Here is a 19,040-nt window from a genome sequence, read left to right on the forward strand (position 1 = left end):
TTGTAAATACAAAAAAAAAAAGCATCAAGCTTTAAATTGATGATCTAAAATCCAGTATAGGATAAATAATTTACAATTAGAAAATAGTTAATAATCGCATAGTTTTACCTGTACAGAAAAAAACTATTCACATAGTTCTAATGTGTAAAAAGAATTAATAGGGCAAAATAACTGCATCCAAAAAGACTTTAGCCTTACTGTTCTTCAAGAGCATTTGCAAAGCTTTTGTAAGTAGAATGCCCCAAGGTGAAACCTAATTAGGTTGCTTTCTATATTTCACCCAACTGCTTAATCATGCCAGAAGTTCATAATTTTTTTAACCAACAGAGCTATTAGATGTCTTCAGAAGTACAGATTCAAGGGATACATAACAAAACAATTCTTTTAAGCCTGAAGACACCAACATAATTATTAGCAATTACTCTAAAGTAGAGCTCTAATGAGATGCATATGACTGTGTGGGATTTAATCCTTTTGTGCAGGTATGTTCAGGTAAGAGAAAGGGTATTTAAAAAATAAGTAGGTTCAGGAATGTGTTGAAAATTAAAAAAAAAGTTTAATCTCTGTAAATGTATTAATATGCAATTATAGAGGATAAAATCACTTTTTATAAATTTAAGGAAGTAAGTCAATTTTAAAGAGTTAATATGTCAGATTACGTTACACATCGAACATTAAGTTAAAATTCACTGCTTGAACTCAGTTATACATAAAGAAAAATTAGTCCCAAAATGAGAGTGTAGCATTATATTTCAAAACTATCTTAAGGGGACAGTTGAAAATACTATTGCTTCATTATTGAAAATGGCTTTATAATAAAGTACCTCTGAGGGTGATGCATAGCATTACCCATTCCAATCAAATGTATATATTTATCTCTGATTGCACCTTGCATATTCAGAGAAGCTGATTCATTACTATCAGTTTTTGAAACATAAAGCTTTCATTTATAATCAATATATGTGAACCTAAGTCATCAACATAAATTTGAAATTTTTATCTGCTCTATCAATTGCCTATAATTGCTTTTTATTATTATAATTAATTTTTGTTTTATTGATAATGGTATATAAGTAAAATATTTTAAAATTTAACTATTTTGGGTAATTGCATAAGTTTCAATTGTTCATTATTGCCATATTTTTTAAATAATTTTGTATCTATATTAAATTGAGACAAAAAAAAACCTATTACTAAGTCTAAAAGTGTTTTGCAGTATCAATATATTTTATGGATAATCAAAATAGTTTATAATTTATCAATATTAAACTAAAATTTATATTTAAAATTAAAAAAAAAACACTCATTAACTTTAATAATTTTTAACAAAAAGTAAGGAAAAATAAAAATAGGTCACTAAATGATATCTGAGAGAAAAATTCTTATGTATAAATTTTTTTGAAAGAAATTTTTTCCTTCTCCAGGTTATTTCAGTAGGAAAAGTATTTCTTAGGAAAAGTTATGGCTACTTAACAAGATCTGCTGTGAATTTTCAGTTAAATGTTTTTATTAGCTCTCAATATATTACATAAAAATTTTGTCTGTAGGGTATAATTGGTGTTTGACTGTTTGATAAGCTCAATAGTTTTACAATGTTATTGACCAAAAGGCTACTTTTTGGAAGTCTATGAACACTTGAAGTAGACCCATCCATTTATTTAGATAAGACATGAAATGTTATTAGTGGACTAAAAATTGATTGGAGATCCCATATAGTTTAATCCTTTTAAGCTGTTATATTAACAAAAATATATATATTTTTTTAATTTTTACTTTGACTAAAGTGGATTACAAAACTTTCATAGTAATATTTAAGGTACGTGGTGACAATGAATCAGGGGCACTCCCACCATCAGTGTTGTCCTCCCTCCACCTCTGTTCCCAGCATGCATCCCAAATCCCCCTTTTTTACCCCTTGGTTGCTAGTATAAGTGGTCCCCTCTGTGTCTAGCATGTTGTATATTGGGTGTTGATTCTGTGGTCATTGGCTTTGGATTTGGTATTTAAGTCTGATCGTTTTTTTTTTTTATTTCTATTTAATGTTTATATAATTGTCTGGTCTTGGTACCTGCCATTATTTCCCCCTCAATTTGTGAGGCGAAACAAGATGGTTCAAATTATGTGGTTCTGTTTGAAGGAAAGAAAAAAATAAATAAAATAAAATGCGGCAGAAATCAAACAAGCAAAAAATTGGAGGAGTCCTTCTAGAGGCTATAAATATCAATTTAAGAGAAGAAAGGGAAGAAAGAAGAAACATAAAAGCAATATTAAAAAATAAATGAAAAAATTAAAAAAACACAAAAAGCTGAACAAAAAATACTTTCTAATTATTTTCTCCTCTAGGGTGGTTTCTTTAACTAACTCAGCAGAATTTCTTCTTGACTACTCTTACAAATATCAGAATTTATTCTTTTCTACACTTTTAAAAGCTGAAAACATATTCTTGGTATTGTTACATGAACAACGCTAGATAATATTAAAAACAAATTACAAATGTATAACAATGATCATAAATCATTCTTAAAATTATCTTACATAATTTTATATAGGTAAATTTGTATTAGATGTATAAAAATGATTATTAGTTGATGCAGAGTACTGATCTACCATTAGATATTTCTGTTTGTGGTAGTGGAAAAATGTAATCATCTCTAGAAATATGTTTATAAATGTGTGGGATTAATATTACTATCAACTTTGAAAGATAAAATAAATCTGTTAAATAATTCAATTTTAAATTTAGCGTCTATATAAATGAACATGGAGAAATGTCAACATGACATTGAGAAATTTTCTGTAGAGAAAAATGAGATCTGTTTAATGATCGTCACTTCTATTATAGGAACCAGTGCTTTTCAGTATTTAGTTGTTAGAGAGCAATTTGAGCGCCTACTGTGTTCTTGGCAATACATGAAATTCATATATTTTCATTTGTTTGTTTTATTAAAATGATTATAGAATGGGGCCGGAGAGATAGCATGGAGGTAAGGCGTTTGCCTTTCATGCAGAAGGTCATCGGTTCGAATCCCGGCATCCCATATGGTCCCCCGTGCCTGCCAGGAGCAATTTCTGAGCATGGAGCCAGGAGTAACCCCTGAGCACTGCCAGGTGTGACCCAAAAACCACAAAAAAAATGATTATAGAATGAAAATTATATATTCATCAACAAAACATTTATTTTTAGTTTCTAATCTATATTTTACACAATAAGTATTCCTTATTCCTATTTTGTTTTGTTTTATTCTTTTTTGGTTTTACTTGGGAGTGCCTCTGGTGTGGCCCCAAAACCAAACCATATATATATTTATATATATAATGTATATATACACATATACATATATATGTTATATAGGTATCTATAACATATACATATATATGTATATGCCTGGCTCTTCAGGAGTTAAAACTAGCTCCAATTATTATTGCTTAGGGGACCAGTTACAGTGTCTGGGATTAAACCAGGTTTGACGAAATGCAAGATAAGCACCTTACTGACTGTTCAATTTTACCAGGCAATATAGTTATACTTTTGAAATTAGTATTTTTGGCAAGTATTTGCTTAAAATTTCTTCACTTTACTCACTTAGAGGATATTAGTTTTATTTACTTTATTTTATTCATGTATCCATTTACTCAATGCTACAATTTCAATTTTACTTTTGGTGCTGCCACAATGTATGCTACCAGTAAGATTTTATTAACCCAAACCACCGAGATTTGTGTATAAGGAGATGAACACAATTATATTAGCAGACTCAGATTAATTTGGCAGAATGCTAATTACGTTAAATTGATTCATTTTATTTATTTTTTTGTTTTCTTGAGTCACATTTTGGTGTAAAAAATATTGTATTAAGGGACCGAAGCAATAGCACAGCTGTGTTTGCCTTGCATGCTGCCAACCCAGTACTGACCTGGCATCTCCATATGGTTCCCAGGAGTGGTTTCTTAGCACCAAGCTAGGAGTAACCTGAGTGCCTCTGGTGTGGCCCAAAAACCAAATCATATATATATATATATACATATATATAAATATATATATACACACATATATACATATATAGTATATGTATATGTGTATATGCATACATATATGTATATAAATATATGTTACATATGTTAACATATTGTTAACATATATGTTCTATAACATATATATGTATATATATAAAAGGGGCTGGAGCAGTTACTCAAGTGATAGAGCTTTTGCTTTGCTCAAGGCTAACCTAGGATGGACTGTGGTTTGATCCTCCAGTGTCCCATATGGTCCCCCAAGCCAGGAGTGTTTTCTGAGTGCAGAGCCAGGAATAACCCCTGAGTGTCACCGAGGGTGGCCCAAAAAACAAAACAAAACAAAACAAAACACCAAGTAAATGAAGAGAATTAAAGCACTCCAATTTCTTACATTATATAAATAGTACATGTAAATTAATATATAACTCAATTTGAATGAAATATTTGTATTGATTGTGAGAATGCCCACAACTTATATTGTCACCTATAGTTCTGCAAAGAATTTGTAGGCATTAAAAACTGATGGCCTACTTAACTTCATTCTTAGTAGATTTATTTAATAAGCTTTAAAAAAATAGTTTTCATTTGAGGTAAGTCTGTAATGTACCTTGGCCTGTAATTTATCAAGTCTTCTTAAGCCATCTACTTTCTTCAAATCATTAGAAAACAATGGAAGGGCTACAGTTATGCTATGTATTTAATAGCATAATTCTGGTTACATATACTATAATATTCTTTAATTCAACAACATATATATGCAGATAAGAAATGTTACTATGTAGATATTGAAAATTATACACTCCAGAAACCAATATTCTAAAATTTTGTGGAGTACCGGTATATCCAATGATTTCACAAGTAGAGAGGGCACTCTGCTTTTATATGGATGTGCTTTTATTGCTTTCTAACCTTTAGTACCCAAACTAGATGTATAAAAATATTCTTATTTCATATTCAAATATGAAAGCAACTATGAATTACAATGATCTCTGGTTCTTTCTCTTTAGAAACAAAGATCTTTTCCAATTATCTTTCACATAAAATTATTCTACTGTGAATTATGAAATATTTCATTTCCATTTTTAAAGAAAAAATCGTTAGTCTCAACGAACTATTAGGTATGATCAGGAGGAAAAATAGAAATACTGCATTTTTGAGTGCTAACGTATTCAGTGTTTCCCTTTCTTGACAAGAATAGCAGTGCAGATGTTAATTATGATACATAGAATGGCTTGTCAAGACACCTGAAATACTCAGTATTTGTGCCCTCTAATCTTTTGCTGAATTTGATGATGAGTTTATGCAGAAGAGTACTGAAATGGAACTTTAACAATGATTTTAGTTTAGCATATTCACAACACACATCCAACACACATTTTGTTCAAGGATGTTTGGATTTTACTTCAGAAACTAGCTTTAGAAAAGGGAAAATAATAAATTGTTCTTTGAGAAGGAGACTTGACATATGCCTAAGAAAGCTACTTACATTTGCACTTTGTGCCTTTTAAGTTATTGAAAAATAAATTTCAGAACAATGACCCAAGGAAGAAATAGCAAACAATTGAAGTGTGGGTATGCAAGTGTAGAGAGGAAATTTAAAGCAAGAATAATATAAAAATAATAACAAAATAATAAATTATATAGTAAGGATCACAGACAGAATAAAATATTTGTTTGACTTCAAAGACTTATAGTTTTATTTCTCAAAGATTTTTTGATATTTAAATGATTATTCTAAAACAAATATTTAATGAATAATGTTAAGTGTTCTTTGAAAAACTAATTTTTATTTTCATTTATTTTTCCTATATTAATTATGGACTTCTCTTCCTGAAATGTATGGTGGATCCCCTCTTAAGTTTAGATTTAAAAGTGAAAGCTTAAGGCAACATATAGATATTGTCCAAACTACCCTTGAAATGCACTCAGCATGTCAAATTGCTCAAATTATTTAAAAAAAGTTGAAAAAGCAGGAAAAAGAGGCATTTGTATCTCCCAAAGCTGTTCACTCCTGTACATTTTGCTCATTATCTCATGAGGAGTAACCTGAGAAAATCACCTGTACTCTTAACCACCGTTTTTTTTTTTTTGCTTTCCAGCAGCTGAACATTTCTATTCGGCATATTACATTTGACTGTGCAAGCATTCAAAAAATTAATTTAATGTAAATAACTAGCCTATGAACAATGACTTTTGAAAAGCGCGACAAACATCCACCATCTATTTCACTATCAGATCAGCAAGTGCTATTGAAGTTGCACTACTGAAATGCTTATAATTTTGCTTTATAAACTAGTTTAGCATCACAAGTGGGTTGTAGACTCTGCATCTTTTCCTTAAAGGACTGTGAAGAAGAAAAAAGATACTTGAGCAGAATAGTGGCTGTAATGCTGTCATTACTCCTGGCTCTGGACTCAGAAATTACTACTGGCAGGCTTGGAAAACCATGTGGGATGCCAGGAATCAAATCCTGGTCAGCTGCATGCGAGGCAAATGCCCTATTCTCTGTGCCATCCCCCTAAAACACTATTCTGAAAACTATGGAGCCTTTGATTCTTGGTTTTCTTTTTAGTTCTAAAAGAACATGACTAGGATTTTAAGGATATGATCTTGCTAGTCTGCTCAACTCTTCACTCTGCTAAATTGGAAAGGTAGATGTACTGAATATTGTGAATATGATTGATACTTTAGAATATTATGAGATATGGAGTAAAAAAATAGTTTCTTCAAATTCTACCATTATCATTAGGTAACAGAGAATCAGAAAGGAAACATGATATGCCCAAAATCATGTGGGTCATTAGAGCTTCTAAAGCCAAAAATAGTACTAAGCAGTGTTGCCTCTGTTTTCACAGAGACCAATAATTTTAGATTAATGTGGAAAATCAGAGTAAGCATGAATACAGTAAATCTAGGTATCAGTTATAAATCTACAATATATATGATAATACATTATATAAAATTAAATATATTAAAGAGAGGGAACTAAGTATAAGGACAATATAAACTATTACAGAAAATTTAACTTTTTTTTTTTTTTTTTTTTTTTTTTTTTGTTTTTTGGTCACACCTGGCAGTGCTCAGGGGTTATTCCTGGCTCCAGGCTCAAAAATTGCTCCTGGCAGGCACAGGGGACCATATGGGGCGCCGGGATTCGAACCGATGACCTCCTGCATGAAAGGCAAACGCCTTACCTCCATGCTATCTCTCCGGCCCCCGAAAATTTAACTTTTAATTAATGTATTTTTATTTGTTTTTTCTCTGGGCCACTCCTAGCTGTGCTCAGGCTTACTTCTGAATCTCTGTACAAGCAAAACTGAAGACCATTTATGATGCAAAACTGAAGACCATTTATGATGCAAGGTTGACTGTGTGCAAGGCAAGCGCCATACATGCTGTCCTAGCCGTCTGACTTTAGAAAGTTTGTTTTTGAAGCCAAAGTAGTAGCACAGTGATAGGGCATTTGCCATGCAAGCGACTGACCCAGGACAAATCTGAGTTTGATCCTCAGCATTCCATATGGTCCCCCAAGATAGGAGCCATCTCTGAGCACAGAGCCTTTAATAACCCTGAATGCCACCAGATATAGCCTAAAAATCAAAAAGAAAAATAAAGTTTATTTATTTTGGTTTGTGGCCACACCATGAGTTCTCTGGACTATCTTCAGAATTTAAACTCAAAAATCATTTTCTGACAGGCTCATAAAAATATGTGATGCTGAGGATTGAAACTGGGTGTCTACAAGCAAAGAAAATGCCAAATTATTACTCTAAATCCCTAAGTTTAATTTTTGAAAGTAAGAGAGCAAGTAAATTTGTAAGCAAATTGACTGCATCTAAATTGGAATTACAAATGTAGCATATATTGACATTATAAAAACAAAAGTTTTCACAAAGAATCTACTATCTTTCTGTATCTTGGAGAACTATAATAAATAATGTCTGCATGATGCTAAATTTATTATAAATTTTGTAAATCTGACTCCTACTTTAGAATATTCTGAGATAAAGAATAAAAAATGGTTTCTGTTGTATATGCAATTATATACCACAGTGATTAGAACAGTTTATAAAGATGTTAAAGTATAATGATGTACATGTAATCTTATTACTGCTTACAACAATGGAATCTCAAACATATAAATAATAAAAGTATAAATGACATCCATTGCACTTAAAAAATCACCAAGTGTATTTATTCTATTTAATTTCAGTTCTATACATGAGGTATTTACTATCTCCATATGTACTATATATACTATATATACATATATACTATATGGAGCTATCACTCCATATAGGAAAGGTTCTGTGTTCTTTGACAAGGGTAAATTGTAATTCGAAAACCAAGTATATAAAAACTAAAAAAATCTATTCATGGCTCTGTTCAAGAGAAAATGCTTTTTCTTTCCATGAATTATGATTTTAAAACTAAGAACAAATTTAACATGTGTGCCTAGTTAACTGGAAGTCTATTCCACAATTAGCATTTGATAGTTTAAAGTTAGATTTTATGTCATTGAATAGTCTATATTCACAGAAATATAAGGGAGACTTTTCTTTTATCTTATTCTTTAATATGCTTATAAATATGGGCTTAAGCATAATCATTATGCACCTGCATTACATACTATCTGTGATTTAAATTCTCTCAGCTCCGATTATAGGTATATAATATGTGGGCTGTTACTTATTTCCTTTCAAATTGTTAAAGCTAATGCCTTTGGTTGCTACTAATGAACACAAGTATTTCTGAAAGAAACTGAGAAAAAATGTCCCAGAATTAGATTAACTATGTGAGCTTGAGTCCATGGATTTGGACTGAATTGGAATAAAATAGCATTGAAGCAGAGGTTCATTACAATTGTAATGAAGCAAAATTGGCACATCATTCCCACCTCTTATTCAGAAATACGACTTACTTCTTATTCAGAAAACTGTAGCTTATTTTCCCTTGTAATATGTCTCAGGTACATTATTCCTCTCATTACTCTATCAAATCTCTCTCAGCTTTTGGTTGTTTTACATTAAGAAATCTCTAATAACCTTGTTTTCAACCAGCCTCCTGCTTTTTACATTTTTAGCTGGTCTGCTCTAAACACCATGACAACAAAATTATATTCCTTCTGTACTACCTTGATTATATCTTTGCATGGCTTAAAAGAGTACATGAATGGATAAAACTCTAATGATAAATCCTTTCCAACTACATGTTAATAGCCCAGTGGATGTTGTCTTGGCTGTTTATTCTCCAACTTTCAAACCTCCATTAGAAAGCCTTAAGAATAAAGTCTGTATCTTTCACTTTATTTTATAAACATATAATTGATAACAGGGTAATCTCTAGATGCTTAAAATTTTAATTAAAGGTAATTATACTGCAATAGGTAAAATCAATGTAAAGGACATCATAAATTTTTAAATATAATAAATGAATGAATGCATTAATCTTAAATGTAACTAAGCTACATGAATTAAAAGCAAAAGGTCTTTTCTCCACTCAAATTACACACTCCACGTTAGTTTAGATCTGTCATTTATCACTAAGTAATTACTAGACATTTAGTTTGGTTTTGACTACTAAAAGTTGCTCTTCTCTTTCACTAAGAGTCATTTGCAATAATCTTTAACAAAAATATACTTCAAATGATTGACACTTTTCTGTAAACAAAGTCTAAGTTATAACCTAAATCATTATTATACCAACTCTAAAATTGTCATGCCAAATCAAATGTAATTAATGAATGTGTGCCTTAATTTATTTGGAAGACCTCCAAAGTAACCTGATACTCAAACACATATATGCTAAACTTCTCATTTATTAAATATTTACTAATATTTAGAATGAAACATTCTTAACCCAATAACATCGAAAAAAATTCATTTTATTTACTATTTAGTGAAAAAAATAGAACAAGAGAATAAGAGTCTAGTGTTACTCTCATTAAATCTAGAATTAATTACCTTGGTTAGGTAAAAACCAACAATATGAATAACAAGTGTGAAACCACTTGAAAAAACATATTGGAAAGCAAAATATGTTCTTTTTTTTAATATGTTTTGATATATATAATTCTTCCTTAAATGCAGCAATTATCCCATTTTTACACTATTAATCAAGAGTAATCCTCAACTCAAAATAGCCTATGAGAATAAGCAGACGTATTTTCATGACAGAATCCAAAATGTGGGCAAAAGAGTTTTGCACTGTTTCTGAATATTAAAACTTTGAATAACAGTTTCATAAAAAAGCAGATAATTTGAAAGTTTTATCTAAATTTTAGATATTTACCACTTTTTTTACTCCCCGATATTTATCACTTTTAAATTCACTTCCAATATTGTGAGGTATAATGTCATATTCATTGAGTTTATTGACAGCATTACAATTGATTAGATGAATGCATTAGATGATATACACTCAGCTAAGATGTGCTGCACATAGTCACAATAAAATATAAATTTTGAAAGACGTTGGATCCTAATTTTTGCACTTTATCTTCTTCAGCTGTGAAATCTAGAGTGAAATTAATTTTGTTTATTCCTGCTTGCACCATTAATCTCTTTGAAACTATTTGTATTTTTCCACAATCCTTGAGCATATTTGGCATCTTCTGACACAGAATTAATAGTGTTTTAGTTACTAATTAAAGTTCAATATTAAAAGCATAAATAAAGGATGTAGAACAAAGAGTTCAAAACTAGAGGCAGGCCTTACATGACCTAGGCTCACATATAGATCATAGAAGTACCTGGCTCACTTAGTACTAGCCTGGAAGAAGCCTGATACCTCCCAATTGAACTGTGCATTAATCATATAGCTCAATATCTAATGGCCTGAGATTAATCCATCAGTCCCATATAGCTGGGATCTGCATAACTGCAGCTAGACTGTTTGGCAGCCTCCCATCAATGCCAACTCCAACATAAATGAAATCACATTCAAGAGGATGTGACCTTTTATCTAGACTAATAGTATGTAAATATTTTTATATTATGTTTTAGTCATTAGATGAAACTTTATTTTAACTTCTTATCTATGCTCCCATCAAAGCCAGGAATATTCTATTATTTAAATATAAGCCTTCAATGTCTCAACATAATAGTTACCAAATTTTTATCACTTGTAAATTTTTCTTCTAATTTTATAAATATAGAGACCATTTAAGGATATTTATCAGACATAAGGAATATCCTCTCAGGTTTGTTTGCAAAGCAGTGCACTTATGCAATTGAAATTCAGAAGCATGGTGACAGCAACAGGAGGAAAAATTATGAAAGTAAGTGCCTTTGAAATATGATGTTGTCACTTATGGTAAATGAGGCAATAGTTTAGGTAGGACATTAATATATACCATTTTCAATTCATTGTCTTTTTCATATAAAATACAGAAAATTTATAATGTGATATTATGATCAAGTTTCTTTGTGTGTCAGGAACCCTCCTGGGCTGCTCTCCAGTTCTATTGAGCACTCAAATCACTTGTGTGAGAGTTGACGTCTGTATGTCTTAAGGGCAGTGGAGTGGTTTATATTCTTTCCAATTGATCCATGTTAACTGAGAATGGGTTTTCTGCCTGAATTGAGGACAGTCACCAAGTGTGACAAGTATGACTGACAGCAGCAGCACAAGTAAGCACTTTAGTGTTTCAATATGATTTCTTCAGTCAAGATATGATTTTTTTTCTCTTAGACAAAGATATTGAATTGAGCTCAAAGAAATATCAAAGCTTATTTATCTGAGCTGGTCTCTAAAACTTGAGTGTTCATTTTTAAACTAGATCAGACTTTAAAGAAGGAACTGTTAAAATTCTAAAAATAAGTCATTAAAATCATTTTCTATTTTTCAGTTTCCTTACTAACTATAAAAATAGTGAGGTAAGAAACCGTAGGTCGCACATAAATAATAGCTCTTTTAAACAAGATAGTCTTTGCCACACACTAAATCTGTACAACTTCAGTACTTTAGTAACTGCAACCCTGAGTTAAAGCCCTCAGTCATCATTGCCTACGTGACTGTGACCAGCAGATTCAAATGCCTGACAATTATTCTGAATTTCCCTGCAATGTAGAAAAACAGAAATAGTTTGGAAAATGAAAGTTACCATAAAATGAATTTGGGGAGTTGCTCAGTCAATGAACACGAAGATTCAGTTCAAATATATAATTTCAGCTTACCATCCCACTTTCCCTTATCACTTCTCATTTCCCAGCACAATTGCCCCAAGGAATCTACGTTCAATGAATTTCCCTGCTCCCTTTTTCAAGAGAGAGTGTAGCAAGCTAAAGAGAATGTGTCCAGCCGATGAAGGACACTATGATTCATGATGCTCTCTAATGTTTTTCCCTTTGGCTAATACATGGAATGAGCTTTAATAAAATGTCCACGGATCCCTTTTTAACCCTTGTCAGCCAAAGGAAAACTTCATGTTGCTCAGCTTTTAATGGAGTAGTGTCCCAATCTGTGTGCTGTAGAGAATGTGTGTGAATGTAAATGAACACAGGTTGGCTGAAGAGAGAGGGATAAAGATAAAAATTTCAAAAATAATAGAAAGCCAAAGTACAGAGATTTATTAATATGATTTATATATTCTCAGCAAAGTTACAATCTACTGAAGTCAAGCAGGCATTGTTTATTTTATGAACACACTGCATTTCTAAGGAACCAAAAAAAAAGCATAACTCCCCAACATCTACAATGAAAAACATCTGGTAGCTGTTCTGAAAATAAGCATTTTATTAAACACTTAAAATGCATCGTTTCAGTGCTAATTAAATGAACTTAACCCAATTAGAGGATTAAAAACACTGTGTAAGTGCTCTTCAGCAGGACTGTCTGAGAAACATTACACTCCATCACTCTTTCTCCTTACACGGCACTTGCACATGGCATGAATCATATGGAAGTCTGTTTATCGCTTATTTTGATAGTTTCTTCCTGTTTTTCTTTCATCTTTAAAATCCGCTTGTCCAATAGCTTGGCACTAGTTGCTTATTCAGGATGCTTGCTAATTCACCACGTAATTGCTCAGAGGGACCCATTTTCAGAATTGAAAAGTAGAAGTGGGTAGATCTTCTGTTTCCTGCTGATACAGTGACATATTTAGAAGCAGTTGTCTATACAAGTGTCTGCCTCAGCATGTCCTGAGGCAAAATTCAGCACCAGAAGCACTTGCCCATGCTGCATATTTACCAGGTTTCAGACACTCATGATTTCTGCCAACACCTACTGTGTTTCAACTACAGCCCACTGGACAGCTTTGTTGCTGCTTCTTCTTTTGTTTTCCCTGAACTTTTCCTTAGTAAAGAAAAAGGAGGGAAAGGTGATAATTGAAACAGCCTGAACCCCAAAAGAAAAGATCAAGGGCAAAACAACTTCCAGGAAATGTTCTTTATAGTCTTCTTTCAGAGAAGAGGATAGCTCTCTATGACATTCGTGTCTTGTCTTTAAGGGAAAAAAATGTACATATCACTACAGATTTGTGGAAAACAAATGGCTGTGGTATGTTATATTTTCAGTACAAATAACCTGTACTGTACATCTGACTTTGGCAGAAAATTGTTCCTGATGTGACTATGGTGATTTCAGAATAAAGGGTAATTCAAAGAAAAAAAATTAGGATCATGCATGAAGATAAGATACTTTTTTTGGGAAAAAAATGTGTCTAATGGAATATTTATATTTTAAGTCTGGTATAATTTCTTACAAATTCACTTCTCTACTTGGAAAGATCTTGGTTAGTAGTAAATAGAATCATTCCCACATATCTGTATAAACACAATGTAAGCTGTTCAGAGAAAGAAGCTGATACATGCATGTTTGTATGTTTGGGTATTTGTTCCTATTTAAAAATATTCATTTATTTGAATGCATATGCAATCTGCATAAAATATAGTTTCAAAAAAAATCCTCAATATTTTCATATAATTGGGAGAGTTTCAACTTAAAGTAATAACTGTTACTAGGGACAGTCCAGATGTGGCAAATCCATTTCTGTAAGTGATGAAATTTGGCCAATACTAATTCATATATTCTTGGGAAAGCTCTTTGGCTCCAAACTGTGAATTATAGTGGGAAAAGTGGCTACTTGATATGAATTGCTGTATTTGACTTAATAGTAATTTATCAATAGGCAATTCTATGTGAAATAAGAAACAATCACCTACAATAAAAATTCTCTAAGAAATCAATGAAATAGATTAAAAAATTTGAGATCCAGAGGAGAGCATAGAGGGCTGAATTTCAAGCAAGACCTTAATTTGAATACCCAACTATAGGGCCAGTGTGGTGGCACAGGGGTAGGGTGCTTGCCTTAAACATGGCTGAAATATGACGGATTGCTGTTCGATCCCAGGCATTCCATATGGTCCCCCAAGCCAGGAACGATTTCTGTGTGCATAGCCAGGAGTAACTCCTGAGTGTCATTGGGTGTTGACCAAAAACAAACAAACAAACAAAAGTCTGAATAACCAATTGTCTCAGAACTGACTCCTAGAACCAGAACCTACCTCATTGCCAGACCAGTGAACTGAGTCATCTGGCCAGCACCCATCCCTGCCATACATAAATAATTAAAAATAGAAAAAACTGGTATAAATTGTTTTAGAATATATTAAAAGAGCTACTTAAATTGGTTGTAAAATGTCTGAGATTTCAGGACATTTAGTACTTAGTAAAGTTTTACTTATCCACAAGTTGTTTCAGATACTCTCATATTCCAGAACACAGGGCTAGGACAAAGAGCATGAGAATTGTACTTTAGAGGGAATAATTGAGTAGTAAAATGGGTTGTCTCCACATAGAAATTGAATCACAAGAAATTTTTGGCCTGACAATAAAGGGACCTCACCCAAGCAACACTAGCTTACTTTATTTCTATGTTTTACCAAGGTACCTGTAGAATGCTTCATGAAAATGGAGAAAAGATGCAAAAGGTAGGACTCCATTTTGTCTCTTTGACACTTCAGTGAAATAACCAAACACTTAAGATAATTACAGATGGTGATAAATGCTATAAAGGAAAGGAAGAGTGTTCAGTGAGGGAGAATAATAGAGAATTCAAGCTGCCAGCATGCGTTTTCTAAAAAGCAAAGAGATGGCTGCTCTCAGTGATTCCAGTGAGATGAGAATTCAAAGAATTCCCCACGCCTCCTTGGCTCACTTAGGAGAGAAGTGCCTTCCAAATTGCTGAGGCATTCGGGAGGGCTAAGTAACTCTACTATGAAGACATACTGCTGTGCCCATTCATGGAAGACAGAGGGGACTGAAAAACAAAAAGAAAAAAATTGTCTGAGAGGCAGAATACACCATGTTATAAAGAAAAAGGCCCTTAATCAACTCTTGACAACCTCCTGCCATGGCCAGTCCATTGCTATCTTCATTTTGTCCAGAGAAATGATGCCAAACTCTTGATAATGCAACTCATAGTTACATCTAATTCTTAAATCCATAAATCTTAGCAGTTGTTTGTTGTTTGTCATTTTCATAGAAAATTCATTATCAATAGTTACTGATCCTAGGACCTCCGTTACTGAGTGCAAAAAGAGTAAACTACTATTAAAGCACTTGCAGTTGTGGACCACTTCATATATGTCAAAAGGTAAAGTGAAAAACTCAATGTGATAAGCATAATTGAGTGTTATGGAAATTATATGCAGTCTAACCTCTCAGGGCAATTGTGATAGGGAAACTCTTGTTGAAAGAAGAATCCTGGGGCTGGAGTGGTGGAGCAAGCATAGGGCATTTGCATTGCACATGCTGACTTAGGACAGACAGATCCTCCTGCATCCCATATGGTCTCCAAGTCAGGAGCGATTTTTGAGCGCATAGCCAGGAGTAACCCCTGAGCATAGCTGGCCCAAAAACAACAAAAACAGCAACAAATAAATAAATAAAAATAAAAGAATCCTAAAAACAGTTCCAGGGGAAGGACATATTGAAGAATTATCACAGAAGATAGGAATAGAACAGCAGTACTTTAAAAATATCATATTCACCACAACTCTCAATAATGTGTATATATAACAAAATATGTATATGTGGCAATATATGAGAAAATAAATGTACTCATTGAATGATTTTTTTATAGACTAAAGAGGTATATGTTTGTCAATGCTCATTGAAATGACAAGCTCATTTCAATGCAGTTTGAGTTTTACTCTCCTAGAATTTATGGCATTATTTTCTCTCATACATTGATGTTGACACAGATGTTTGGTTTATATTTAACCTAAAGGTGGCATTTACAAGTGTAAAGACATAATTATGATAGTGTGGAAAACATACAAGACTCCCATTACAGGAGACTATCTTTGTAGTATATATTTCCATTTAAAACATCAAAGAAACCAATTTTTTAAAAGGTACAAAATCAGGAATTATCTTAGGTTAGAGAACAAGTGTGTGTAGATTTTTTTATAAAGTAGAATAAGGACATAGTCTACAGGGTATCTGTCAGCACATAAGATGAAGATTTCATTTTTAACTGGTCATAGACATTAGCTGCAGGAGATGTCAGAAATCTACAGTGCCCTTTGTACATAAATAAAACAATGAAGTAAAATTGATGGACTAGACACCCCCCATGAATGTCAGGCCAGCAGGGGTGCCATGTTCTTCTCCAAGCAGCCACAAGCAGCTTGTCCCTTTGCAATGCTCTTTCACCCCTGTCTTGAAGTAAACTACGTGGTCTCTAGAGAATATATATTTCTTTGAAAGAAAAAAAATTACATTGGACAAAATTTTAAAATGGAATGACCTAAAAACAAAGATCTATATTTCTGATCTTGTAACATTTTGTTGGTGTTGTTAGAAAAATGCTGTTTTAAAAGTGAGATTATAAAATATAAAACTTGTATCTTTCAGAAATCTATTTAAAAAAACTTTTGTTATAGATGCTAGTCTATGACTTTAGCAACATTTATTAGTAAAGGAAGATACACTAACAAAATATTTACATATACTAATATAAATAAAGCACAGACTACAATGTTATAATTGATTTTTAATTTTTATAATTCCACTAGATAATAATACCCAAGTTTTAGGGAAAAAACTTGTCCAGAAGCTACTGTAAATATATTTCAAATATAAGAATAACGTTTAAATGAAAGATCTTTGAGTAATGCTGATTATCTTGATATATTGGGTGAGGAATTTTCCAACTGTTGAAGGTTTTGGAATCAAGATGACAAATGATTCAAAATTTCTACAAAAATAAATACTGAGACCAGACACATCATTTTTCCAGATTCTCCAGATTGACTTTAATTCTACTCTATAGACCATAGACTTACTAGACACTACAATTATATTAATTTCTTAAAATAAATCTTTATTAACTCTGTTACTATGTATCATTCTATTTACTTATATGTTTTTTTATTTTTCTTCCTGTCCCTTCTCATATGTATGCATATATATACACATACTATATTTATGTGTCCTATTATTCTATTTATTTTTCTTGAAATATACAAATTCTTATCATGCTCAATTCTCCTTTAGATTGTACTTAGATTACTCTGCAATACTAAATTTTATTGATGATGCTTTTGTGTTTGATGTTCACTTTATGGGTTTATACAAACAGTATATCTAATAAGTGGTCAAACCCTAAAGAAAATCCAGAGATGCCATATCAAAAATAAATTGTTCTACTTATTATAGCTGTGTGAAATAAAATTCACTTGCTGTGAAATGTTGTTTAAATCTCCAACCTTTATTTTTTTGTCATACTTAAATATTTTATTAACAATAAAAATATAAATTTTATTATTCTTTTTGAAGCTAGTAAAGAAAAAAGTGAGATTCTATTTAACTTAAGCTATATCTCTGGAGAGCTATATCATACTTAAATTATTTTGTTGTAAAGAAACACATTAATGACGGGGTCTTTGACAAAGAACACTAAAAGTTCAAATAAGCTAGGCTGTCCAACCATATTCCCAACATCCTCTGGGCTGACATTATTTATAAAAGTTTTAAATCAAGTATGGCAATGATCAAATTAAGGACAGTGCATGCTACCAAAAAATACATGTATGAAAGAAAGTAAGTAAATGTTTTTGATACACCATTCTTAATTAATGGATAGATCAATAATTATGATTTTATTAATAATATCCATTTAAAAACATATGCATAAACAGGGCTTGGAGCAATATTACAAAGTGTAGAGCATATGCCTTTCATGTGACTAACCTTAGACTCCTCCATGGCATCCCATATGATTCCCTAAGTTTACCAGGGAGATCCCTGAGACCAGAGCCAAGAGTGTATACTGAACAATGCTATGTGTGTACTCAAAACCAAATAAAGAAAACATAAACAATTTATTTTTCCCTTTATAATTCCTCTCCCCTAATTTGAGACCTAGGTACTTATTAAAAAGTCCACAGTTTTATATACATCCAATATCAAATCAAGTTTGGAATTTTAGTCATAAGTAATATTTGAGAGACAGAGAACTTTAATACTTATATGATCTATGATATTCCCTTTGGAACTGATCAGTCTTTATTAGATGGATGTAAATCATTCTAAAAAAGTAGATCTTAATATTCTCAATGTTAGGTATTATTGAACAATAGTAATTCCTTATAAAATTAGTAATCCAGATATATGTTTATAAAACAAAATATTTTTATTATTTCAAATCTCTGAATTCAGTTTGTTATGTTCATCCCATCCTCTGAGCCTTATTTTTGTTAATTTGCCTTTGATCCATGCCCTGTAGTATTCAGGCCTACTCTTAGACTGGCTTAGTATATGCAATACAATGCAAGGGATAAGCATGGTCTAACCATAATCATTTTACGTGTATTTACTTTTGTAGCATTACACCAGTACATTTGTTATGATGTTTAAACACAAGAACATTATACTAGGTTTTAATATGTAAATATTTTTTAATTTATAAAAATTAAGAATGTTTTGCCATGAGTTCATGTGATGAATGTGAGGGACTTGTGATTATTTTATCCTACTAGACAAAATAAGTATGTATTTAATTTTCAAATCATTTT

General features: G+C 31.8%; 1 protein-coding gene across 4 annotated transcripts in view; it reads right to left on the bottom strand.

The window, feature by feature from the left end:
- PCDH9 (protocadherin 9) overlaps window positions 1-19,040 on the bottom strand; it is a 965,083-nt gene that overhangs the window by 24,875 nt on the left and 921,168 nt on the right. The window lies entirely within an intron of this gene.

The sequence above is a fragment of the Suncus etruscus genome, chromosome 8, assembly GCF_024139225.1.
Source record: "Suncus etruscus isolate mSunEtr1 chromosome 8, mSunEtr1.pri.cur, whole genome shotgun sequence".
Lineage (NCBI taxonomy): Eukaryota > Metazoa > Chordata > Mammalia > Eulipotyphla > Soricidae > Suncus > Suncus etruscus.